The sequence below is a fragment of the Camelus dromedarius genome, chromosome 2 (genome assembly GCF_036321535.1).
Source record: "Camelus dromedarius isolate mCamDro1 chromosome 2, mCamDro1.pat, whole genome shotgun sequence".
NCBI classification, from domain to species: domain Eukaryota; kingdom Metazoa; phylum Chordata; class Mammalia; order Artiodactyla; family Camelidae; genus Camelus; species Camelus dromedarius.
The window spans coordinates 109,014,030-109,040,357 of NC_087437.1; the positions used below are offsets into that span (position 1 = coordinate 109,014,030).

A 26,328-nucleotide genomic window follows, 5' to 3' on the forward strand; every position below is an offset into this window, starting at 1 on the left:
AATTTTCAGTCATACATATACCTCCTCTCATACACCCTTACCTCTATTCTGTCCTGGCCATACCACCGACTTGGAAGTTACCCAGAGACCTTTTTTTCTCTCCTCCTGCTCTGTGCACCTGTCATTCTCTCTGCCTTGGGAAGCTCATCTTCACCCTACAGCTTCTTTTTGCCTGCTTGCTTAAGACCCAGCTTAGCATCACTTCTTGCTGGGGTCCTTCTCTGAGGCCCACCAGACCGGGCTGTGTGCTTTTTCATCATTCTGTTGTCTGTACCTATCATGACACCATAATCTTTTAAAATTATTTGACTGCCCCATCAGGGTGAGGGTCCTGCCTTATGAAGTAGGCACTAAAGAAATACTTGTTAAAGGAGTGAGTGAAGGAATGGAGGCACTTCCTTGAGGTAGTGTGGTCCAGGTGGTGAAGAAGCTGGAGTCAGATGGCTGGAGTCTGGCCCCTGGCTCCACTCCTAACTAGGTGTGTGATCTCTGGCAAGTGACGTTGCCTCCGTTTCTTAATGGGTGAAATGGGGATAATAACACTAAACATCTGATCAGATTACTGCCACCATTAAGCGTTAACAGATGTAGACAGACCGGTAACTGCATGCCATTCAGTTTCGTTTCATGCTAGCTTTATTTATTATTTCCTAACCTTGTTCTGGCAACTTAGTAGCCAAAGTAGAAGGCAGAGCATCTGGCATGGTCATTTAGGAATTGTCAACTTAGCTCTGGAAGAGAATTCACAAGAATTGATTTATAAATGTTGGATTTCTACAACAATGATGATCAAAAATGATTTTCGCTATAACATATGATACAGATATTCTATGTTATAATTACGGAGAAAGTATATCATATCTTTGCTTAAGTTTTAATATGTATTGGTTAAATATGTTTTAAGGAATTGAGATCTATTATAAGCTAAACAGTCTTAATGGCAAAAAGAAGTATGTATTGGGATCTTTCACTAAAAACTCTATTTGAGATACTCATTAACACTTGGCTAGGGGAATGGACCTATTCCCTGAAGTTAAATTTTTCAGATAGAAAACATTGATGGAGACTTAAAAGGAAGCTGTCAAGGAGCTCATAAATTGGAGAAAGATCATGTTTCATTGAAGTCAACAGTGATAGTGTGACTAATATGTCTCAATTTATTGAATCCAGAAAGGAGAGACAAATAGAGAGAGGGGGAGAAAGAAATGTGGTAGGAATATTTTCCATCATAAACTGTAGGATCTAGCCATAAATTACACTTTTTAAGGAGACAAAGTTTGGTTGGAAGTGCTTGCCGGGTCTTTGGACACAAAGATGCTGAGAAGCCAGATAATCTCTGGGAATTTCATCCTCCAAATTAAGAAATTCAGCATGGATCAGAATTACTCAAGCCAGAGGAGAAAACAGGATTAGATTCAGCAGTGATTCAGAAGAGTTAGGGGTTAGTAACTAAGCTGACTACACCCAGGTGGTAATGTAAGTGATATGGGATGTTTGAGTGTGACGTTCTTTAAAATGTATGTTTTTGTTATTTGGGGGAAAACATCAACTAAATGAAAATAAGACACTATTCTGTTTTCTTGGGCTTAATGACTTCTGTCTATAGGAAAGAGCTTTTTGGATGGGAAGGCGATGTTCAGCGGAACACCAGTTCTGTGAGTGAAGAAGCAAGAGACCCTGAGCTAGCCTGGAGGCAGTGTTGGGCAGTAGTTAAAGGCACTCGAGTCAGATGGCCTGGGTCTGCATCCCGTTCCAAGCCAATGACTTCAAGGATACTTCTCACTACCCTAATGCTGTATTTATCAAGCTAAACCTAAAATACACTCAATTTTATTCATGTCATAATTGTGACAGATCTCTCCGAAGTTAATAGAAGTTTAAAGCACACGTGGCTATTCAGCTATGGGGCTTACTTTAAAATCATGTGATGTGTTACAAGTATTGTGTAGTTGCACACCAGGCAGCAAGGTGACCCCAGACGTTGCTGTGCCAAGAAGTCTGAAATAAGTTTTTCTTCACTTTATACTCCCATTCTTTTTCCATCTCTTACTAAGAGACTACGTCTCTCTTTATAAGCAGGACCAAGTTGAATTCCAATTAACCGGGGTGCTATATAAGGGACACATAGCCCAGAGCTTGGCACATAGAAATGGTCAGTGGGCTTTTTTTTTATGTTATTGTTATTATTAGCAGTAGAGTTTATCTTTCCAATATGTTGGATGCTTTGCTGGGTCATTTATAATTATTAGCACATCTACACTTCAAAAGAACCATGAGAAATAGGTGATATCATCCTCATTTTTAGACAAAGAAAGTGGGACTCAGGAAAGTTCAGGAATTTGTTCTTGAGCGTGGGGAGTAGGGCCAGCATATAAGCCAGGTTGGTCCAACACTAGAGCCCTTTCCTCCACATCTTATCACTACTCTCCTGTTGGACCACAGAAAAATATTCCATTCATCCTCCAGTTTCCAGGATTTGTATTTGAATAACTTAATTAATAGGCTGAAATTTACATTACATATCTATATATTTTTCCCCAAAGGCAAGTATATACTATCATTAATGTAAATCTCATCTATCAATTATATATTTCCTGGCATTTCATTATAAAATTGGTAATATCATCATTAAATATTCTGACTATACGATTTAATAGACCTCACATTCAAACAGCAACAAAACTATAAACATCTCTTTAAGAGGTAAATTTAATGCATTTAGATTAATAAATTGAAAGTTTATTGATGTAAATCTTAGACATTCTGATTTGAAACAAAGCTTACAAGTCTAAAACAGCTTTTAAACAAAGTCTAAAACAATTCAAACGTTAAAATTGCCTTGGGGAGCCTTGAGACAACAACAACAATGGTGACAACAGCAAAACCACCCCCACCCCCATCCCCACACCGCCCAGTCTAGTGCCTGAGACTCTCCCCCAGGTTGTGTTTTAACTGTCGAACAATAGGTATTGTTTGGAAGCTCCCTGGGAATTCTATTGGGCAGTAAAAGCTGAGACTCTGGTCTAAAGGAAAAGCTGGAGCACATAACTGAACAGGACAATAAATATTTGCTGAAATGAATTAAGCATATGGGGCTAAAAAAATTTCAGTGCCCACATCTGTCTAGCATCCATTAAAGAATCTTCCTTTGAAGTCCAGAAATAAACCCATGAACTTATGGTCAATTAATTTATGACAAAAGAGGCAAGGATATACAGTGGAGAAAAGACAGTCTCTTCAGTAAGTGGTGTGGGGAAAACTGGACAGTTATATGTAAAAGGCTGAAGTTAGAACATTCTCTAACACCATACGCAAAAATAAACTCAAAATGGATTAAAGATCTAAATGTAAGACTGGATGCTGTAAAATTCCCAGAGGAAAACATAGGCAGAACATATTTGACATAAATTACAGCAATAATTTTTTTGTATCCACCTTCTAGAGTAATGGAAATAAAAGCAAAAGTAAGCAAGTGGGATCTAATTAAACTTAAAAGCTTTTGCACAGCAAAGGAAACCATAAACAAAATGAAAAGACAACCTATGGAATGGGAGAAAATATTTCAAATGACGAGACCTACAAGGGACTAATTTCCAAAATATACAAACAGCTCATACAGCTTAATATCAAAAACCAAATAATCCAATCAAAAATGGGCAGAAGATCTAAACAGACATTTCTCTAAAGAAGGCATTTAGATGGCTAACAGGCACACAAAATGATGCTCAATATCACTAATTATTAGAGAAATGCAGATCAAAACTACGAGGTATCATCTCACACCAGTCAGAATGGCCATCATTAAAATGTCTACAAATAATAAATGCTGGAGAGAGTGTGGAGAAAGAGAACCCTCCTACACTGTTGATGGGAATGTAATTTGGTGCAGCCACTATGGAGGACAGTATGGAAATTCCTTAAAAAACTAAAAATAGAGTTACCATATGATCCAGCAATTCCACTCTTAGGCATATATCCAGAGAAAACTGCAATTTGAAAAGACACATGCACCCCAATGTTCATAGGAGCCCTATTTACAATAGTCGAGACATGGGAACAACCAAAATGTCCACTGACAGATGACTGAACAAAGAAGTTCTCAGCCATAGAAAAGAATAAATTAATGCCATTTGCAGCAACATGGGTAGACCTAGAGATTGCCATACTAAGCGAAGTAAGTCAGAAAGAGAAAGACAAATATCATATGATATCACTTATGCGTGGAATCTGAAAAAAGATACAAATTTTACTTATAAACCAGAAATAGACTCACAGACATAGAAAACAAACTATAGTTACCAAAGGGGAAAGGGCAGGGGATAGATAAATTAGGAGTTTGGCATTAACAGATACACACTACTGTATATAAAATAGATAAACAACAAGGACTTACTGTATAGCACAGGGAACTATATTCAATATCTTGTAAGAGGCTATAATGGAAAAGAATCTGAAAAAAACATATATATGTATGTATGTGTATAACTGAATCACTTTGCTGTACACCTGAAACTAACACTGTAAATCAACTACACTTCAATAAAAAATAAAAAAAGAATTATATGAAAAAGGAATCTTCCTTTGATCTTGAACCCTCTTCAGACACTAGCTCCTTCTCTCAGAGCTACTTGTCTCTAAAGAGTGGAGGCTGCTCATGTTCCATTTCCTCACTTCTCAACCCATCCCAGGTCAGCAGCCATGGTCTCCACCCTCCTGAACCTGACCTTACTGAGCCTCCATCATGAATTCATTTAATATCCATTAGTATATAATATATAGTCAACATATTACAGGTAATAATGGAATAGTAACATAATCAATATATAGTATGTAACAATATCAAGCCCTACCTGAAAATTGCTGTGGGTCAGAAGCAGGGCTGTGTAATGCTTTGCTGTTTAGGAATTGATAAGATTATAGAGCTGAATAAAGCTTTGGACATGATCTTATACTCTGGTTCTCAAGTTAGTTGTTATTCTTTTTTTAAGGCAACACATCCCTGTATTCGGGAAGCTTATTTGAAAAGTCAGTCATGAAAGAGAGGGTAGCTACTTTGAGTGGTGGTGATGAAACAGAGGCAGAATCCAATTGCTGGGCTCTGTCCACCTTTCTGGCTACCTTCTCCTCCAAGACAGTCCTTAGAGATTTACGCAGATCCTCTGCCTCTCTGAAAAGCACAGTTTAAAAATCACCCATCTAGTGTTGATGCCTTTCAGGCAGAACACAGGATATGCCTGCTGCCTTCAGGAAACTTCTAGGTTTTGTAAATAAAAACACATATCGGTGGTGAAAACCTTACAGCTCATGAGCTCACATTTACATTCTGTTTATTATGTTCCAGGCACCTTCCTAAGTATGTCACGTGTAGCAATGCATTTAGTCCTCACGACAGTACTGTGAGGGTGGTTATTACTACTCTCATCTTATGTATGAGGACATAGAAGCAGGAGACATTACGTCACTTGCCAGTGTCACACGGCTAGCGGGTACATATATGAGCCTTGCTCTTAATCACCAGTACCCTGCCTGACAGATAACCTGGTGTGTATCCGGTAACCTACACAGCACATTTACCATGTCTTTGTGCAAATACATTATTTAACCAAGAGATCCGTAGAAGTAATGGCTTATCATGTTGTAGATGCTGGAGATACAAGAATGAATAAGACAGAAGAGGTCCCTTCCCTCATGGATCATGGTAGAGACAGACAATACACCTGTAAACAAACAAGGAAATAAGAGAATGAAATGATGCTATTAAGAATGTAATAAAAGATAAACAACAAGGTTCTACTTATAGCACAGGGAATTGTACTCAATATCTTGTAATAACCTATAATGAAAAAGAATATGAAAAAGAGTTTGAATACATATATATGTATAACTGAATCACATGCTATACACCAGAAACTAACACAACATTGTAAATCAACTATACTTCAACTAAAAAAAAAAAAGAAGGTAAGGCAGAGCAAAGCCATAGGAGTGACTGAGGGGAGGGTACGTTCTATCTCATTTCCCACCTGCTCATTCACACACACACAAACACACACACAAGTTGAGTATATGTATGTAAGTGGAAAATAAAGGCTTTGCATTTAGAAATATCATATTATAATATAAAACATTCCTACTTTATTTGCAATGTATTCTCAGAAACTTCATCATTTAAAAACAGTATTTTGTCATAGGACTAATGATATAATTGGGGGTTATATTACTGATTCTACATGAAATGACTCATAGCTCAGACTAAAAACATCATAAAAGAAAAGCTGCAAGGAAAATTTCTATATTCCCCTTTAAAATGTGCTATTTAATGCTTCAGCTCCAATTAAATAAATAAACATATACTATAACATTAATTATATAAAGAACTTCAATTTCCTGCAAAAGTATACAGTATATAAAAATATGACTCTAATATAAATTTGCTCTAAACGAGTATGCCAACTATAAACATTATTTAAACATGTAATTAAATGACTGTGTTTGTATTTTGAAGGGAAGTTTCATAATTTTCCAGATCACTTTAAAAAAATCCAATTTTATTTATGCTTATACAACTTTTTTCCTGAGGAAAATACCCTATAACAAGTAACATTCACACTCATACCAATTACCTTTGAGTTTTAAGACATTACTACTCACAATATGGAGGTAAAGGTAAAGGTTTGTGGTGTGTTTCTTACTAAAATCATTTAGGAAACTGAAAACTACCCAATGTTCCTGTATGTTGCACTGCTCAGCCCTCTGTTTCCTCAGAGATTTTGTATAGAAAAAGACAAAAACCACTAGGTAAAAAGAAGCACCAGGGTACTTACATCCTTTGAAAGCCAGCTGGACAGACATAGTGAGGGGGTCCCTCCCCATCAACCCAGTTTTAGCAGGATTTCCTCTGGTTTAGCACTGACAATCCCAAATGCCCAAATGCCTCTCAGTCCCTGGAAAACCAGGATAAGTGGTCACTCTAGGTCTAAAACAAACAAACAAACAAACCCACCCACCCCCAAAACTTAAAATGAATTTCAACAGTATCACAGAATTGCAAGCACAATATTGTACTTTATCTTGCTACTTCCAGTGAAAATTCTGAACGATACTTATACAACATCAAATAGTAGCAAATGTTATTTTCATAATATCAACTGAATAGAACATATTTGGGAAAAAAAATAGAAATTGCCATACCATTCTTCTTCCCTTTCTCAATATTGTGCTGTAGCCTGTTTGAGAGAAAGAGAAGAAAAGAAAGTGGAAAAATAGACATTACTTTCATTACCCACCAGAGCATCAAGCTCCAAAATGGGGGTAAATTAAGAAAATATTAGCAATCCCATGTTTATTTATTTAATTTTTCAAAACTGAAAAACATAAACTAAACTTTACTGATAAGTAATCTACAGATTAATAACAGAAGTTTCTGGCTTAATTTCTGCCAAAGATATTAAAAGATGTATTAAAAGATGGCATACATAATACAAACAATACAGATTTGGTGATTTTTCCTGTAAAGATAAATGGCGGTTAGAATCATACTATGCAACAGATTTTTTGACAAATAAACACACTTAATCTGTCCCTTCAAAGTATGACATTTCAATATTAAGAAAGTAGCTGTTTTTTTCTCAAGAAACCTGTGATATAAAAAAAAGTCTTTTGAAACAGTTTGAAAATATTTTGGGTTATCAATTGTACTCAAAGATCAGTGATAAAAATATTTTATATGGAAACAACATGGTTATATTTCAGAGTTTTGGCAAAAAATTTCAATGAAATATTAAACCTCAAATGAATTTTGAAGTTTGTACCATGTCCCCAGCCTTGATGAGGAGGGTTGGGAGGGAGGTGTGAGGGGGACCAACTGTATGTTCATTCTTGTAGTGTTGGGGTACATTCACAAAAAAGTTTGTTTGATGTTTACTATCATCCTATAAGGGGCTATCATGATATTTATATAATGTCTTAGAATTGCTGTCTAATTGATTTAGATATGACTTTTCTTCTCATTTAGATTATGTTCTTCTCCAGGACAGGTCTATATTTCTCATTTACTTTTAAAGATGGTTAAGATCATAGTAGTTTTTAATTAAAAAATAAACGAAAAGTCACTGAAATGGAAATACATCTCAATATTTAAAAGATCGACAATATCAAGTGTTGGAGGGGATGTGTGGCAAATGGAATGCTCACCCATTGCTGATGGAAACATAAAATGTTACAAAACTTTGAAAAACTGCTTATCAATTTTTTATAAAATTACACATACACCTATCCTATCCTCAGCAATTTTATTCCACTTCTAGGAAAGTAAGGGAGCTAAAAATATATATATCTACAAAAAATGTGTACAAGAATATTTATAGTAGCTTTGCTTAAAATAGTCCATAAGTTGAAAAAAATCCAAATACCTTTCAACAGGTGAATGGATAAACAAATCACGTTTCAGTCATACAAATGAATACTCAGCAATGAAGTGAAGGAACTACCCACACATGCAATAACATGGTTGAACCCACTTTCTGATTTCTTTACATAAGGCTTAAGATAAGGCAAATCAAACAAATCGGGAAAGGAAAGGAATTTTTCAATAAATATTGAAACAATATTTTATTATAACAATAAAATATTTAATAGTTGTACCAGAATGGGTAAAACTTTAAAAATGGATAATGCCAAGTGTTTTGACGGACGTGAAACAATTGAAATTCTCACACATCATTAGTAGGAATGTAACATATTAAACAACCGTTTTGGAAAATTGTTAGGCAGTGTCTACTTATGCTGAACATCTGCATATCCTTTGACTTAACAATTCTACTCCTGGCTTTGTATCCAATACAAATGTGTGTATTCATTCGCCAGGAAACATTTATAAGCATATTCATGGTAACTTTATGAATAAATAGCCCCAGAGTAGAAACAATGCATATGCCTGCCAACCGTAAAATGGATACATACATTGTGGTATATTTATACACAGCCATGAAATATGCAAATTATGGCTACTCCCAGTAACAAGGATGAACTTTGCAACAATAATGTAGAGCTAAAGAAGCCAGATATGAGACTGTACATCGTATAGTTTTACTTGTACGAAGTTCAAAAGACAGGCAAAATTTGCAGCGTTAGCTTTCAGAATAGTGGATATCTTTTGGGGACACAGGTAATTATTGTGAGGTGACACCAAGGAGTCATCCTACGGTAATGGAAAAATTCAATATATTAATCTGGATGGTGGTGAAATAGACGTATTCACTTTGCTAAAATTTTTAAGTTGTACACACGATTTGTTCATTTCATTTTCTGTGTGTATGCTTTACTTAGTAAAAGATTCATATTAAATAAAAATAAAAGAAATGATGAAGGCTTGAAGTAGTGAGAATAGAGGGAATGGGAGAAAGGTACCTGATACGAAGGATATTTCAGTGGTAAAATCCACAGGATTTGGTGATTGGTTTTGAGGAAGCCTGAGGAATCATAGGTGAGAACAAGGTGGACTAGTGGAAGGCAGTCGGTACATTAATGGAGATTGACATATACACAATGAAGGGGTTAGAGTTCAGGAGTGAGATGGGGTGATGTGTTGGTAGTGAGGTAATAGGTGAAAGTACTGAGTTAAGAAATTTTGGGACCAGGAATATGCCCAGGGGCAACTGAAAATAAGATCTAAATCTGAGAAACAGGTTAGGGAATAGAGACATTGTTCTATTATCATTAATATATGAGATAGTTTTGTCATCAATATATGTTGCATTTAAGTCCTCCTTTTTTTGTGGATTTCATCTTGACTTTATTCTACATTATGGTCTGGTATGTAGATTTATCTCTGACTCTTCCGGTTGCTTCTTCCTTATATATAAAGCCTCATCTATTTTTTAATTGATTGGATGGAGTTTTCTCACTTTGCTTGACCTCCAACATAAGAGCTCTTAACTGTCTATTTTCAATAGGATTTTGGGCGTTATCTCCTTATCTTGGCAACTTTAATGGTTGTACAATCTACTCTAAATTTGTTTGCATTGTGTGGTAAAATGCTTTTTTTGTGTGCTTGAGGTTTGTTAAGTTTCTTGGAAATATATATGTCTATGGTTTTCATCAAATTTGGAACTATTTTATCCATTATATCTTTAAATAATTTGCTGTCTCCTCCCTTCCTTTGGGGACTCCAATAACATGCACGTTAGGCTGCTGTGGTTGTCCCACAGTTAACTGATGCTCTTTTCTTTTTCTTTTTCCTTTTTGTTCCAAATATATTTATTAAGGATCTAATATGTACCAGGTTATGTGCCAGTTTCTGTGACTCAGAGTCAAATAACACATGGTCCCCACCCTCAGGGACTGATAGTCTGGGAGAATCAAGCAACCATTTATCAGTAACAACCAACGTGGCAAGTTCCATGTTTCTGCAGAAGCACAGGAAAGAGGCATTAGATTACAAGGGCCAGAAGAAATGGTCCTTGAACTTACTTTTGTTTTGAAATAGATTCATTTTTAACTCTATAATGTAGATTTTCAAACATACATGAAAGTAGAGAAAATAGTAAAATAGTATGATGAACCACCAGGCACGCATCTTCCAGTCAAAATTTTCATAATATGGCCGATCTTATTTCACTCACACCCACACCCAATAACCCCTATTCCTCGGATTATTCTGAGGCAAATCCAGACATCTGTAAATATTTCAGAATGTCTCTCTAAAAGCTAAGAACTCTTCTTAAAATATAACCACAAAGTATTACCATGCTTTTAAAAATGAACGATTCTTTAATGTCATCAAATATCTTTGCCACTGCACCCATTTCTGATTTTATTTACATTTTTTTTTGAGTAGGGATCCAAAGAAGATATTTTGATAGTAAATATGTCTCTTAAGTCTTTTAAACGATTGGTTCTTCCTTTCATCTCTTTTTTTCCCCTTTGCATTTTGTTGTTATTGTTGCTGTTTTTGTGGAAGAAACTGGGTCATTAGTTCTCTAGATCAGAGATCGGCAATTGTTTTTTACTGTAAGGGGCCAGTGAGTAATTATTTTAGGTTTTGCAGACTCTGTAGTATCTTATGACTATTCAACTCTGACCTTGTAGTATGAAAGCAGCCATAAACCAATGAGCATGACTGTGTTCCAAAAAAGCTTTGTGAACACTGAAATTTGAATTTCATATAATTTTCACATCTCGCACAATGTTATTCTTTTGGGTTTTTTTCCAACCATTTAAAAATGTAAAAACTATTCTTAGTTTCCAAGCCACACAAAAACAGGCAATGGGTCAGATCTGTCCCATGGGCTGTAGTTTGCTGACCCCTACTCTAGAATTATCCTTGCTAAATTTTGTTATTTTATCTTCATTGTCTTTTTAAAATATTTAATTTTTTATATAATTTTTAAAGGTTACACTCCATTTTCAGTTATTACAAAATATTGCTTATATTCCCTGTGTTGTACAGCACATTCCTTTTAAAAATATATTTAAAAGAATTTTTATTGTTTAATTAACTAGTTTATTGGAAGAGAGGTAACTGGGCTTGTTCCTTTTTTTTTTTAATGGGGGTACTGGGGATTGAACCCAGGACCTCATGCATGCTGGGCATGCACTCTACCACTGAGCTACACCCTCCTCCTATAAGCCATTCTCGTAGCTTATCTTACACCCAACAGTTTGTACCTTCCACTCCCCTACCTCCTCGCCTCCCCTGTCCTAGACATGGATAATTATTAGTTTGCACTCTGTATCTGTGAGTCTGCTTCTTTTTTTGATATATTCACTAGTTTGTTGTATTTTTCAGATTCTACGTATAAGTGATATACAGTATTTGTCTTTCTTTATCTGACTTATTTCACTTAGCATAATACCCTCCAAGTCCATCCATGTCACTACAAATGACAAAATTTTGTTCTTTTTTGTGGCTAAGTAGTATTCCATTGTATATATGCCATATCTTTTTAATCCATTCATCTGTTGATGGACACTTAGGTTGCTTCCATATCTTGACAATTGTAAATAATGCTGCTATGAACATTGGGGTGCATGTACCTTTTTTGAATTTGTGTTCTTGTTTTTTTTCAGATATATACCTAGGAGTGGAATCTATCTTTCTTTCTTTTTCTTTCTTTCTTTCTTTCTTTCTTTCTTTCTTTCTTTCTTTCTTTCTTTCTTTCTTTCTTTCTTTCTTTCTTTCTTTCTTTCTTTCTTTCTTTCTTTCTTGTTCAGCTGTTTACTCTATTTCATTTTAGAAAGTTGATATTGTCATGCCTTTAAATTAACTGATCCCTTCCTCTACAGCATCTAATCTACTGTTAATCCCATCCAATTGATGGAATTTTCATTTCAAACACTTTTTTTGAATTGAAATATAGTTGATCTACAATATTGTGTTGGTTTCTGGTGTACAGCGTAAAGATTCAGTTATACATTTATATATATATATATGTATATGTATATTCCTTTTCATATTCTTTTTTATTATAGGCTATTATAAGGTATTGGATATTTCCTGAGCTATACAGTGGGACACTGGTGTTTATCTATTTTATATATAGTAGTTAATATCTGCATATCCCAGACTCCCAATTTATCCCTCCACCTTCTCCTTGCCCTCTGGTAACCACAAGTTTGTTTTCTATGTCTGTAAGTCTGTTTCTGTTTTGCAAATAAGTTCATTTGTCTCATTTTTTAGATTCCATATATAAGTAATATCATATTGTACTTTTCTTTTTCTTTCTGGCTTACTTTACTTAGAATGACAATCTCCAGTTCCACTCACATTGCTGCCAATGTCATTTGTTTATTCTTTTTAATGGCTGAGTAATATTCTATTGTGTATATTTTCTTGGCTATTGTAAATAGTGCTGCTATGAACATTAGGGTGCACGTATCTTTTCAAGTTATAGTTTTTTTCTGGGTATGTGCCCAGGAGTGGGACTGATGGATCATATGGTAACTCTATTTCTAGTTTTTTAAGGAATCTCCATACTGTTTTCTGTAGTGTCTGCACCAAATTACATTTTCAAGAATAATGCAGGAGGTTCCCACCTACAGTGTTGAGGGCTCTTTTTTCTAGAAGTTGGATTCAGGTCTTTTAAATATATTCCACAACTCTACTTAAAATGCTTAATCTTTCCTCTGCCTTCTTGGACATATGGAATATAGTTATAATAATAATTTTCATGTCCTTATCTACTAATTCCATCATTCATATGCCTATTATTTCTTGATCAGTTTCTATTGATTGGTTTTTCTTTTTATGACGGATAGTCATATTTTCCTGCTTCTTTGTATACCTGGTAATATTTGATTGGATGCTAATTATTGCAAATTTTATTATGTTAGGGTCCTGGATTTTTTTTATTCTTGTAAATATTCTTGAGTTTTATTGGGATGAAATTATGAAGACAGTCTGATTCTTTCAAAGTTTTCTTTCAAGCTTTGTTAAGTGAGACCAGAGCAGCTTTTAGTTTACGACTAATTTTGCCCCACTATTTTGCCCCACCTCTGAAGTACTCTACCCAAGATTCCATAAAATATGAGATTTTCTACTCTGGCTTGCAGAAAACTGAACCCTGCATGAGCTCCAGTATTTGCTCCTTTTGTTCCTTTTAGGTGGCTCCTCTCCACCCTGCCCTCCTCATCCTCCAGCATTTTCTTCATAGGCATGTGCTGACCATTACTAAACTGAGGACTTGAGGAGGACTGTATGTGGATTGCTGGAGTTCTTTCCCTGTGTAGCTCCCTTTCTTTAGCATTCTGCTCTATGAAATTTCCAGCTGCCTTGGCTTCTCCAGCCTACCTGCCTGCAGTTCCATCTCCTCAACTCAGGCTGACCATGAACTCCACTTGGGTTCACTCCTCTCTAGGTAGTCTGGGGCACTCACAGGGCTCATCTTGTGTGTTTCTCCTCTCTCAGGGAGCACTGTCCTTTGTTGTCAGAATACAATGTCTCAAAACTATTGTTTTATACTGTTTTCCATTTTTTTTTTTTTTTGGTTGTTACTGGTTGGAGGGCAAATCTTGTCCTTGTTTTTCCATCTTGGTCACAAGCAGAAGTCCAGATGCCTTCCTCTGCAAAAAAATTTTTTTTTTCTTTCCTCTCTGCTTTCTTTTCAAAGAATGTCGAGAGTAACTTGTTTCATCCTTTTCCCACAGGCAGTGTCATAAATCTTACATATTTCTATTTATGAATAAGTGGTAAAGAGGCCACACCTGTGTGACTTTCTTCCCTGGGGAGCCAAAGGAAACATACCTTTCATTTCTAGTATCTTCTATCATTGAATTCTATCTGGGTGACTGATACTATTTATTGAAAGAAGGTTTAGTTCTTGCCCTCCTTTTCCTTTTTTAATGCCTTTTCAGGTGCTTCCAATACTATCTGATTGAAACGCTGAATTTACGCTGATCGCTGTTCTGCATCAGTGGCCAAGAGTATAAGCCCTGACATCAGTCAGAGCTGGATCTGAGTCCCGGCTCAACCACCAAATAATAGTGACGTTCCTTGAGCTCTTCCCACCTGGCCAGGCACTGTGTTGAGGGCTTTTTCATGAATTATTTCGCTTAATTCTCGTGACAGTGCTACCCCATACCAAAGTTGGTATGATTAACCTAAGTTCCAAAATGGCGATCAGCATTAGGAGTCAAAATACCTGAGTTGAATCCTGGCATTACCCCTTACTAAATCTGTGTTATTGGGGAAGTCCTTTAACCCAATAGGGCTGCTGTGAGGACTATAAGAGAAAAAAAATATGTATATATATGAGGCATTTAGCACATAAGTCCTCAATAAAAGATGACTAGTTGCATTATTTTTCTGTGAAGCACCAAGAATAAAAGGGATGTTACTTTATAATATTCAGAGACTTTTTTGGAACTCAATGAAGTGGGCATGAGAATGTACCTTCCAGGCCCTCAACTGCAGGGTGTAATTGTAATGGACCAAGGGCCGCACTTGCTAAGCTTTGCAATGCAAAGTTAACTTCTTTCGAGGCCATTCCTCCCATGGGCTGCTCCTTGATAGTGATGGAGTTTCGTGGGGAATACTAAAGCATGCCTGTTCAGGGAGGTATGGGACTCCAACCAGTATCAGTTTAGGTCCAAGGATATCCCGATGGCTTTGCTGAACCAAACTTAGGCTGTACCCCATTTCTAGGACACTTCCACGCAACCTTCTCGCCCTCTCTTTTTGGCTCAGGGTCAGAGTTTGCATTGAAGTGCGATGACTCTGCCAGTCTTTTTTAGCTCCCTCCTTACTTCCTTTTATGTTAAGTATTCCTCCTAATCAAATACTTGCACGTTTAATCCCATTTGGAGTCTGCTTTTTTGGAGGGCCCCTACAATCACACTTGAGTTCTTGTTTGGTTTACCCTGGTAATTATGCTAATCACAACTTGCAGAGACTGTTTCCTGGCCCCAATCTCAGGGAAATGATCACTATTGTTCTCCTTAGAAGTCTTTCTCCTTTCCTCCAGTGGTTCCTTTGGCTTCATTCCTTTAAGTTCCCACCACATCTTAGCACTGAGAGCCCCCCACCCTATCCCAACACACACTCTTCCCTGATTTTCCTTCTGGCCAGTTACTGAGTAGACCATTCTTCATCTGCTCCCTTTCTCTCTCCTTCTGGAAAGCTTGGATTGCCATCCTTCAGCAGAATGTTCAGTGGGGTCTACTTCCTGAATCTTTGTACTTTCTCAGTTTCAACTGCAGTATACTTTTGAGAATTTCCATGCAAATATCCTTTACACAACAAAGTTATGCATAATGAAATTTTACCTTTTTATGGTTCCTTCTTATAAGTCTACATTCTATACAAGCTTCCTTAAGTTTAAATACTCATTCAGGGTAATACTGGACCAATAAATTACTTTTCTGATCCTCAGATTCCTCACCAGGAAACATGGATGGGCATACTTACCCTTTTGGTTGTTGTGAAGATTAAATGCAGTAACATATCAATGCACTCTAGCCCTGTGCCCAGCATTTAGCAACTGTTGGTGTGTTCCTCTGTTTAGGCAATTCAAAATCTAAGATAGTTCTGGTTGTGTTAAGAAGGCCCAATGTTCATAGCAGCACTATTTACAATAGCCAAGGCATGGAATCAACCTAAATGTCCATCGACAGATGACTGGATAAAGAAGTTGTGGTATAGTTATACAAGGGAATACTACTCAGCCATAAAAATAATAAAATAATGCCATTTGCAGCAACATGAGTGGATCTGGAGATTGTCATACTAAGTGAAGTAAGCCAGAAATAAAGAAAAATGCCATATGATATTACTTACATACGGAATCTAAAAAAAGAGGCAAATGAACTTATTTACAAAACAGAAACAGACTCATAGACATAGAAAACAAACTTGTGGCTACCACAGGGGAAAGCCAGGGCAGGGGGAGTGGAGGGATAAACTGGGAGTTCAGGATTTGCAGATACTCACTACTATATATAAAATAGATAAACAATAAGATCTTACTGTATAGCACAGGAAACTATATTTAATACCTTGTAAAAGCCTATAATGAAAAAGAATATGAAAGGGAATACATACATATGTATAACTGAATCACCATGCTGTACACCAGAAATTAACACAATGTAAACTGGCTATACTTCAATAAAAAAATGGATTAGAAAAAACTCCTAAAATCACTTTATAATAGAATTGATAGACAATTTTTACAGAAATGACCACAAATCATGCTTAATAAATAAAGGTTATAACTACCCTTTGATCAATATAAAACTTTAAAACATGCATGTAAATCAATGTAAGAGGACAATACTGGAATCCATGAATCCAAATCTATTTACTTGCATTTATTCATGGGGTTTTCAGGGAAAATATTTTAGGTGAGGGAAAGGGCTCTTGGTCAAGCGGCCCAAAGAGCTGCATGGCGTCGTTTGCTAGCCTTTGGCCTGAAAACTCAGCTTCCTCATTTTTTAAAATGAGGGCCATTTCTGTTTTATCTACTTTAGAGGGTGGTGTATTAAATGCAACAAAATCTATAAAAATGCTTTGTAAATGATCAAGAATTCAGTACATACATACAGCATATTGGCTGGTGGACAGACATATCTGAGTCTTTCCTGCTATTTGTACTTTTATGACATGAGTTATCCTTTATTTTTCTACTAATCATGATGAATTTATAACTTCTTAGGATATTATTTTCAAAATCATATTCAAAGATGGATTTTTAATAACATTCTTACTGAATAGGTAACACTTGTTCCCAAAAGCTGTGCCAGCTTTTGGCAATAATTCTGCATTAGCCAGTCAGTATCCTACTGTTCAGCATTCAGTCCCCTTCCGCTGCCCTTCCTGGCCCCATCATACTTCTTTAAGTGGTATGGCTCGCAGGTATAGATTCCTGCTTTCTTATACTTACTTCTACTTTCCTGTCAAAATGCATTTGAACCCCATTTGCCATGAGTATTTTTACAGGCTTACTCTTACTAGAGTGATTGTAATTGTCCTTGGAGATGGCTTAATGTATTTGCCCTTTGAAAAAATTTTTAACAGAGAACTTTTGAACATGCAAAACCTTTATCCCCTCAAATTAATCTCCAAGGGATTTCAGGCATCAAGTAGAGAAGTAAGAGAGGCAGAGCTTGACCCCTCTGGCTCTGGTAACAGAAATATGGATTTTTGTCTATTAAAAATGATAAAAGTGTCTGTGATTATCTTTTATTCCTTTCTACAGCACATCATGTGGTGCTTGCAAGTGGTTTTATGCTTGACTTCTCATTGCTAAGGATAAAGCATCAAATTATGTTAGAGCTTGTTTTTGGAAACCCAAGGGGCACATGTAGTTAATTAGAGATATGCCCTAGGTTTCCTTTCTTTGTTTATCCTAAGGGATATAAAATACATTCCCAATAGAGTTTCTTCTGGAAATCTTATTTAGCCAGGAGGCAATTTTCTAGTGTCCTAATAAATTTAAGTTGATGCTTTTAGAAGTCTAAGCTTAATATTAATTCTAAAGCCTCTTTTGACTTAGGAAAAATTCTCAAATTATTAGTATAGAAAGATATTTCCATTTGCTAAGTGGAATTCAATGTCTCCTAATTCCTACAGCTTCATGCATAGATGTGGATTTTTAAATTTTTTGACTGCTATAAGTGGGTATGTCTCTTTCAATTCATGTAAACTACTGACTATGATGCAGCTTTTGATTATTCAGTTATAAAATGCATCATAAAAGAGAAAGAGTTTAAATAATCAGAATAATTCCATGCAATTTCTTATGTTTTCCCAATGTTTTTGCATTGCTAAAATCTATGAAATTGTTTTGGAAAGATTTTAACTTCCTTTTTCCCCCCTTTGGCAGCTGTCCCATGTTTCAAAAGAGCCATTTCCTGGAATTTCATCAGCATATTTTTTTTACTGACTTAACTGCATCTCTGTTTTCTTATTTGTGATCCATTTACATCTAAAAGGATATGGCAATCCAGAAGTCAATAATAATGTTCTTCATAATTTTGTAATAAGGTGTAATTTTTGCCCTTCTCTTATTCTCAACTCTACTAGACTGCTGCTCACTGCCATTTGTTTGTCAGCTTCAGGGGTCTTATGCATAGATTGTATATGTTCACAACAACCATTTATTCCTACGTAACCTAGGATGCACGACTTCTGTGTTCTCAGCGCATGTATTTAAATAGAATGATGTGGGAGGCCTGGTAAAGCCTTGAGATTAAGAAAAGGTATCACTTAAGGTTGGCTTCATGTAATAAAAACAACTCTGGAAGCCTAACTGAATAGAGTTTTTCTTCTCTGGTATAAAAAGAGTGAACCCCACAACCAGAGCAGGTCAGCAGCTCAAGGAAGTGGTCAAGGACCCGAGCTTTTTTCTAGCTTCCTGCTCTGCTATCCTTAGAGTGTGATTCTCATCCTCATGGATGAAAGAAAACAGCCCCACCTCCTGTCATGCAACACAGGGAGGGCAGAGGGCAAAATTGTATACCTGTTGACTTGGTCTTTTGTTATCAGGAAAGTAAGAGCTTTCCTGGAAGTTCCACTGAGTGCCTATGTGCTTACATCTGTTGACCAGAACTAGGTCATCTGGCTAAGGGAGCCTGGGGAGGTGTTTTTAAGTGTTTTTAAGCACATACTCAGTCAGAATGGAAAGGAAGAAGAGGGAATGGATATTGGGTAGACAACTAGCAGTGTTTGTCCAAAAGGAATTTAGGAAAAGGGAAGTGAATGGGGGATAAAGTGCCCCCAGTCAAAGGTCACTAGTAATAAGTACAGGGTGTTCCTGTGAAGGAGGTACGACCTGGACCAGGTCATCTCGGGCTTTACCGTCTCACACTCAGCATGATTCTGTACTTGCAGGACAGAACTCCAAACTGTGGACGTACCAGTGGTGATCAGTCTTTTGGATGCACACTTACTCAAAGCTGCAGAGGCAGGAAGAAAATCGGAAAGATGATTTATTTGTTTACAATGAGAACATTGCCAGCAAATGTACCAAATGTTGATGCTCACTAGCCAGACAACCTCTCCCTGTAGGCAGAGGTATATGCAAAGCAAATCATTAGAAAGAAATCTAACAGCGATGTAAGTGGCGTGACCTGGACAGCTAATCTAGTGGAACCAAGACACGATAGCTCTCAGCTCTCATCCTCCCCATGCCCTGTAGGTAACAGTACTGAGCAATAAAATACAGGTTTCCTCACTTTCTGAGAAAGTAGAATGATGCTGTGAAACCTTTTGCAAGCTGAAATGGCAGAAAGTGAAGAAGCAACTACCTTAGGACACATCTTGCTAATGAACACACAAGATAAATTGAGGAAACACAGATGCTCAGACACGGCTCAAAGCTATGCTGAGACCCTGAGTGTAGTTCCCAGGGAAGGAGCTTGGTGGTGCCACTCTTGATGCTCAGGGTGCACACTCCCTCTATAATGCATGGCTCACTGGAAAACAAAAACTGAATGCAATTTTCACTTTCCCTCTTTTTTTCATAAAAAAAATTCTCTCCATATTTCTTTTGGTTAGCAAAAATAAGTACTAATGTAGGTATTTTGTAAAATTGAAATGGTGTAAAAATAACTTTTGAAAAGTAGGGGATACCTGTACCATGTCCTTGTCTGACACACGTCACTCCTCACACCCCAGGGCCAGGGATGTGTTGCCCGTGTTTGTGCCTCTGGCTCTTCTCTTCTTGGCTTCAGATTTTGATAAACTCCTCTTTTTGACAGTCACTGTCTTTCCTATGTGTTGATATAGTCACTCTGGTTATCCCCAAGTCTTGATCTGGTGAAACAAGTCAGGGAACTGGCAGGAAACATATAGGACCACTCACAAGGGTGAGGGCAGCTAACCTGCCAAGAGACAGTGGTGCACCCGGGAGCAACCAAGGTGAGGAGTTATCACCACCCCTAGAATGATATTCTTTCGCTGTAACTCTAGGGGAAGGCTGCCCTAGAGCTGCTGAAACTTGGTTAGAAGAACAGAGCTGTAGCCAATCTGCTGCTGGGCAGGGACACAGCTGTGTCCCTGCCAACACCTCCCATTATCCAAGTACAACCAGAAGCGAGGGACCAGGGGACCCCCCTGGATGCTGTGCCCAGAGAGCAGCCTTCAGGGGCACAGAGCAGGGCAGGAAAGACTGGACAGGAAATCTGGAATGGTCAGTGGTGAAAATCCAGCTCCCCCAAGTGACCATTCTATCTCTTTATGATAGTATGAGTATCTCTCCTCTGATCCCATAGGTCTCATTTGATAACTTTTAAATCTCAGAGGTTATTCATTGTACTTCATTTCTGAAGTACTTCCTACATATGGCACCCCAGTCTAAGAAATGTGCTGTTGTAATGGGGGTCACAGTCTGCGCCCATTTTTTCTTCTTCTAAGAGCTCAGTACTTCTTCCTCCCATGGTGGTCACTCTTGCCCAATTCCTAGTCAGTTCATTATAAACAGTTTCCCTTTCTACCCGGCTGCTAGGAAGCTATAGAGAATTCTATAGCTCACCTTTGTCAAGGATATGTTTTGTGATATGTTCTTTTAGCTTCTTTTGGGCTCCATTGTACTTTTTTCCACTTATTTTTTCTCCCTTTATTCCTTGTTTTAATTTACATACACATGTCTCATACTGGAGCATGAGTACATACAGGTTAGGGTTATTCAACCTTGGCACTATTGATGCTTTGGGCCAGAGAATTCTTCATTGCGAATGGGGAATAAGGAGTCTTTATTCACAAAGTATTTTATCCATGGGAACTCTCCTCTACATTGTAGGATTTCTAGCAGCATCTCTGGCCCCTGCCTACTAGGTACCAGTAGCATCCCCTGACACTTCTCGCCCCATATCAATACCAGTATCTCCTGGGAGGCAAAACCATCCTCTGTTGAAACCCACTGCCCTAGGTGAATGAAGTGTACATGCCAGAGATGAAGTAAAACTATGAGTTAAAATACGGCACCTCTACTAGTTATGTCAGTTTTACTTAAAAATATATATATTTTGAGAACACTTTTATTAAAACAAATATATTACAGAGTAGAATCTAACTCCTGCACACATTTTAAAGATGAAAGATCAAGTGCCTGCCGCAGGCTATAATTCTTGGCGCAAACATCAACAAATACACGTAACAAAGCTATGGGGCCGGATTCTTCTGCCCTTCCCAGACACGTTACTGTGGTTGAAGGCTCTTGCTTGCTGTTTCCGACAGCACCAAGCACTAACTTCACTGCTGCCCCAGGAAGGCCCTTGCACCGAACACTTAGTACCTTTACCGCAGGCTTGGGGGGCTGGTTACATCATGCTTTCCGCAGACTTCTGTCATCTCTCTGCCTCCAGCCATACTCTTTTCTCCTCTTTTATCACCTGCCCCTCACCACCCACCCCACCCCTTCCCTGCTATTGGGTGCAGAACAGTCAGGCTACACTCAGAATCCTGAGGGTCCCATTTTGTACCCACAAGCACTTATATGTATGTGTGTGTATGTGTATATGTATACACATATGTATGATTATATGTATGATTTTCTAACAGTTTCAGAGAGAATGACAATTTCTCTATTTTTTTATATAAATATATTCAGCAGAGTGAGGGGATTTTGGGGCACAATTAATTTGTAATTGAAGAAAATCTCAAGTGTCATTTCAGACCAAGAAGCTTGACATAGGCTTAAAATTAAACAGTCTTTTCTACATATTTTCTGTTTTATTAATCTGAGCTTTCCTCCAAGCCTTAATCATTGGGCTTGCGGGTCTTCTCAGAAATTTAATTACATTTGTATGCTCTAGTCCAGCATCAGGTATTCTCTTTAACCAAGCCACCCCAAAACTGAGTGCCTTAAACTAGCAATCATTTTATTATCTTATAGTTCTATGAGTTCACTGGGCTCCACTGGGAGTTTTGTTTGTTTTGGTTTTGGTTTTTTTGGGCGGGGGCTGGAGTCATTCATAACCTTGACCAGAACAGAACATCCAAGTTGGTTTGCTCACATGACACATTTGATGCTGACTATTGGCTGGTTGCTCTGTTGGGGCTGTTGACCGGAGAGGCTACATATATGTCCCTTGCTGGGTTTTTCACAACATGGTGGCTTGTTTCTGAGACAGTGTCCCAAGAAAGAGGAAGTGGGAGATGCCAATCCGAAGACTAGACCCAGAACTAACAGCATCACTTCTGCAGTGTTCTCTTGGCCATGCAGTTACAGGGCCAGTCCAGATTCAAGGAGATAGAAAATAAATTCCCCTTCTTGATGGGGAGATTGACAAAAAATTTGTGGCCATTTTTAATCCCCAGTTGGTTTTTAGAGGCACAAGAATCTTTCCTCATTTGGACCCTACGTTGAGCCACTTTGGTTGTCATTAAATCTGGTATCTCAGCAGCACCTCTCTCACCAATTTGACCCCTGTCACATTGAGTTCTGCTCCAGTACTGTCTTCTTTCTTTCCCTTTTACTGACTTTTTAGAAAACTGAAGCATAGCTGATTTACAATATTATGTAAGTTACAAATGAACAATATAGTGAGCCACAATTTTTAAAAGCTATACTCCATTTATAGTAACTATAAAATATTGACTATATTCTCAGTGTTGTACCGTATCTTTTGGTAGCTTGACAATTTCTGCATTTTTTTTTTTTAATCTTAGAAGTTGTGAACATCTCAAGTCAGAGGCTATATTTCTTTTACTTCACCTTTCATTTCAGATATCAGGTAGACATTAAGGTGTGTTTTCCCATCTTGCTCCAGGAAGCCTCATTGTCTTCTAATGAAATATGTTCATTTTCCACAAAAATCTTTCAACCTGGGTGGGTATGGGTGGCCGGGCTTTAATTCATAATCATTTTTTGAGGGAAGAAGTGTCGACTGGCAGTTTTTCAAGCTGTGGAGACCTATTCTTGTTTTATCTTGGTAGTCAAATCTCTCACAGTTTAAAACTCAGTTTTTTCAACCCTCAAATTCTGTTGATTAAATTAGTTAATGAATATTTACAGACAAAAGGAGCTAAGGCAATGCAAATGGAGTGAGGTTCTCTAGAATCAGCTCTAAAAGCAATTACATGACTTAAAGACCTCTACACACTCTCTTCAGCCCATGGGATAAAGTCCAGACTCTAGGCCCAGTGCATGAGGCTCTTCCCATTCTGACTTGGTTTTATTTCATTCTCTAGTTTTATTTATTTATTTATTTTTGCCCTGTACCTACTGTACATCATAAACTCTAACTCAGTACCTTCTCAAGTGTGGTTTGAAGACCGTCTGCCTCACTATTAAAAATACAGACCCTTGGGGCATTTGCAGACTTATGAAATTAGAATCCTTGGGGGCAGAGCCCAGGAATCTGCATTTTTAACAAGTACCCTAGAGATTCTTCAACATACTAATGTTTGAGAGTCACTCCTAACCTCCTTGATATTCTCAACACCTTGATATATCTTTGTAAGACTTTTCAAATAATGTAACAGATCAGAGCATATGCTAGAAACTATCTCAGCCATTTATCCACAGTGAAAAAGGAGAAGGGTTCCTCCCAAGGAAACTGAAAAGGTGTGGGAGGAAGGAAGAACAGAATTCCATTGGTTTAGGATGGAAGAAGAGTTAAGCCTCAAAAATGCCCTGGGAAGGGTGTAAGTACCCCAATTCTATGTCTATTCCTAGATGTTTTTCTTCTTTTCTCACTAAATATTTGTACCCCATGATGAATTCAAGCAGCCTGGAATGCCATCTACCTCCTGCCTCTGGGCTATTGCATAAACTCACGCCTCCCTGGACTGCAGGGCTCCATTCTTCCCAGTGAAGACCCGGTGCAAATGGTACCTCTTGCCCCAATTCTGGGTCATGGTGAATCACTTCAACCTTTGGACTCCCGTGTAATTTCACTCATGTCATTTTCTCGTGTATTTTGGATGTAACTCAAATATTCCCTGAGTACAAATGCAGTCATGTTAGTGATAATATCTGACTTTATTTACTTGGTAGCCTTTTTTGCCCCGGGAGATCCAGGGCTGTCTTCCTGTGTGCGGGAATGAGCCCACACATCCCGGTGCTGTTCCTGTCCAGCCACCAATTTCCCTGTATTTCTCGCCCTAAACTCAAAAGCCAATGGCAAAATCGCTTCCCACAATCCGAAGGCCAATGAGGTTGGCTGGCACAGTGCCACCGTGCTGGGGGCTCCTAGATTGGCAGTCGTAGGCTTTGCCAGGTGCGCATCTTTTCGCAGAGTAATTCCAGACATGCTAAATGGCTTGGGAGCATAATTTTAAAACCGACAATGAAAGCCTGACCCGAGCTTGAGATGAGCTGGCTGACACCACTGGGCTCTGAACCTGTCTCCCAAGTTTCCTGGCAACCGCTGCGTGAAGGGAACACCTGTTAGCCGACGCCGTTGTTTTCATTGTCAATCAGAAGCAGGGCTGCCAGATGCTTTCCACAAAATCCTAGATGCACTTGATGTATCCCTATCAACTAGCTCAAATACTGCGAACCTGGGCGCCCGGCCATCCCCGAGGGAAGGCAGAGGAGGGGCTCTGCCGCTGCGGCTTCCAGAAGCCACCCCTGAGGGCCGGCGTTCGCCCTCCCCTCTGTTGTCTGCTGGCACTCGATCCCGGGTGGCCTGGCACCACTTAGAGCGAGCAGGCCGTCAGGCTTCTCCTTTCTGCCCTCAGCAGGAGAGAAGGAGGTGGTCCTCAGGTGGCTTTACGGTTCAGATAGCGGACTGTGCTCGCAAAGGGGCGCCGCGCGCGGAGACGGCGGGATCCCGCCATTGCAGCCTCCCGGAGGCCTGCCCACCCCGCCCCCGGCTCTCGCGATCCCTCCCCTCAACTCCTCGCGTGGGCTTCAGGCAGCGAGGATTGAGCCACAGGGATCCGCGGACTCAGGATTCGCGGCAGACGGGGCGGGGCCTCTAGGGAGGGCGGGGCTTTGGAGCTACGGAGCGGGAAGGGCCGGACCTCGCGAAGCAGGCCTACGGGGCGGGGCCTCGAGAGGCGGAGGGCGGGGCTTTGGTCCGGGAGGGGGCGGTGGCCGCGGCGGCGGAGGGGAGGGGAGGGAAGAGAAGGGGAGGAGAGGGAAGAGAAGGGGAGGGGAGGGAAGAGAAGGGGAGGGGGCGGCCGGCCGCGGGGAGGGAGTGAGTCACCTGATCTCTGCCGGCGCCACCCGCCCCGTTCGCTGGCTGCCGTCAGTCGGGCCGCGCCGCGTCTCGGCTCTGGTGAGTGGCTCCCAGTCCCGCGCGCCCTTCCCCGGGAGGGTCCGCTCGGCGGCGGCGGCGCGCGGTCAGGGCCGCGGGCCTGTGAGGGGCGGCTCGCGGGCAGGTCCGGGGCAGGCGGCGAGGGGGGCCCCGGGCGGCTGCTTTCTAGGCGGGGATCCCTCAGCGGGCGGCTGCGGCTCCGGTTCCTGGAAGGGGCCGCGTCCGCCGAAAGGGGCGACCGGTCGGCGCCCCTTGGCCGGGTGCGCGGCCAGCGCCGTTGTTTACGGGCCCGCTGTACTTTACCCCCGGGCGGGCGGGCTGGCGGGGGGCGGGGATGTACCGGGCCGCGGGTCCGGGCGCCCGCGCCCCCACCCCCGCCCCTCGGCCCCGCCAGTCCGCGGCCCGCCCGGGCTGTGACACATCAGCACCGCCCGTGCGGCCGGGCCCGGGCTCCGTATTGTCCTCCCGCCCCCTCCCACCCCCTCCCACCACCCTCGGCAGCCGCCGCGTCCAGCGAGCTGTTTGCATCCCGTCTGCCCAGCCCGGGTGTGTGTCGTGCGTGTAATCACGTAAGAAAGGCCGAGTTCGTGGCTGGAGCAAAAATACCACCTTGCGGGGCTGGGTTTGGCGAGGACTGATTTGGGGGCCCGGGGATCCCAGCGCTCCCTTTGTTGGAGTTTTGCC

General features: G+C 39.6%; 1 protein-coding gene and 1 long non-coding RNA gene across 3 annotated transcripts in view; one reads left to right on the forward strand and one right to left on the reverse strand.

Moving 5' to 3' along the window:
• Positions 1-5,310: 5,310 nt before the first annotated feature.
• On the reverse strand, positions 5,311-25,649 carry LOC116154882 (uncharacterized). Its single transcript, XR_004138952.2, has 4 exons — positions 25,594-25,649; positions 7,192-7,226; positions 6,825-6,944; positions 5,311-5,717 (listed from the first exon to the last, which is right to left on the reverse strand). It is a non-coding gene; the product is annotated as an uncharacterized LOC116154882 (long non-coding RNA).
• The window catches only part of BACH1 (BTB domain and CNC homolog 1), a 41,318-nt gene continuing 40,538 nt past the window's right edge, over positions 25,549-26,328 (forward strand). Inside the window, exon 1 of one of the 2 annotated variants that reach the window (XM_031458508.2) lies at positions 25,549-25,665. The gene's annotated coding sequence lies outside the window, so the exon portion shown is untranslated. The remainder of the gene's footprint in view (positions 25,666-26,328) is intronic. The other variant, XM_031458500.2, reaches the window with a different exon arrangement.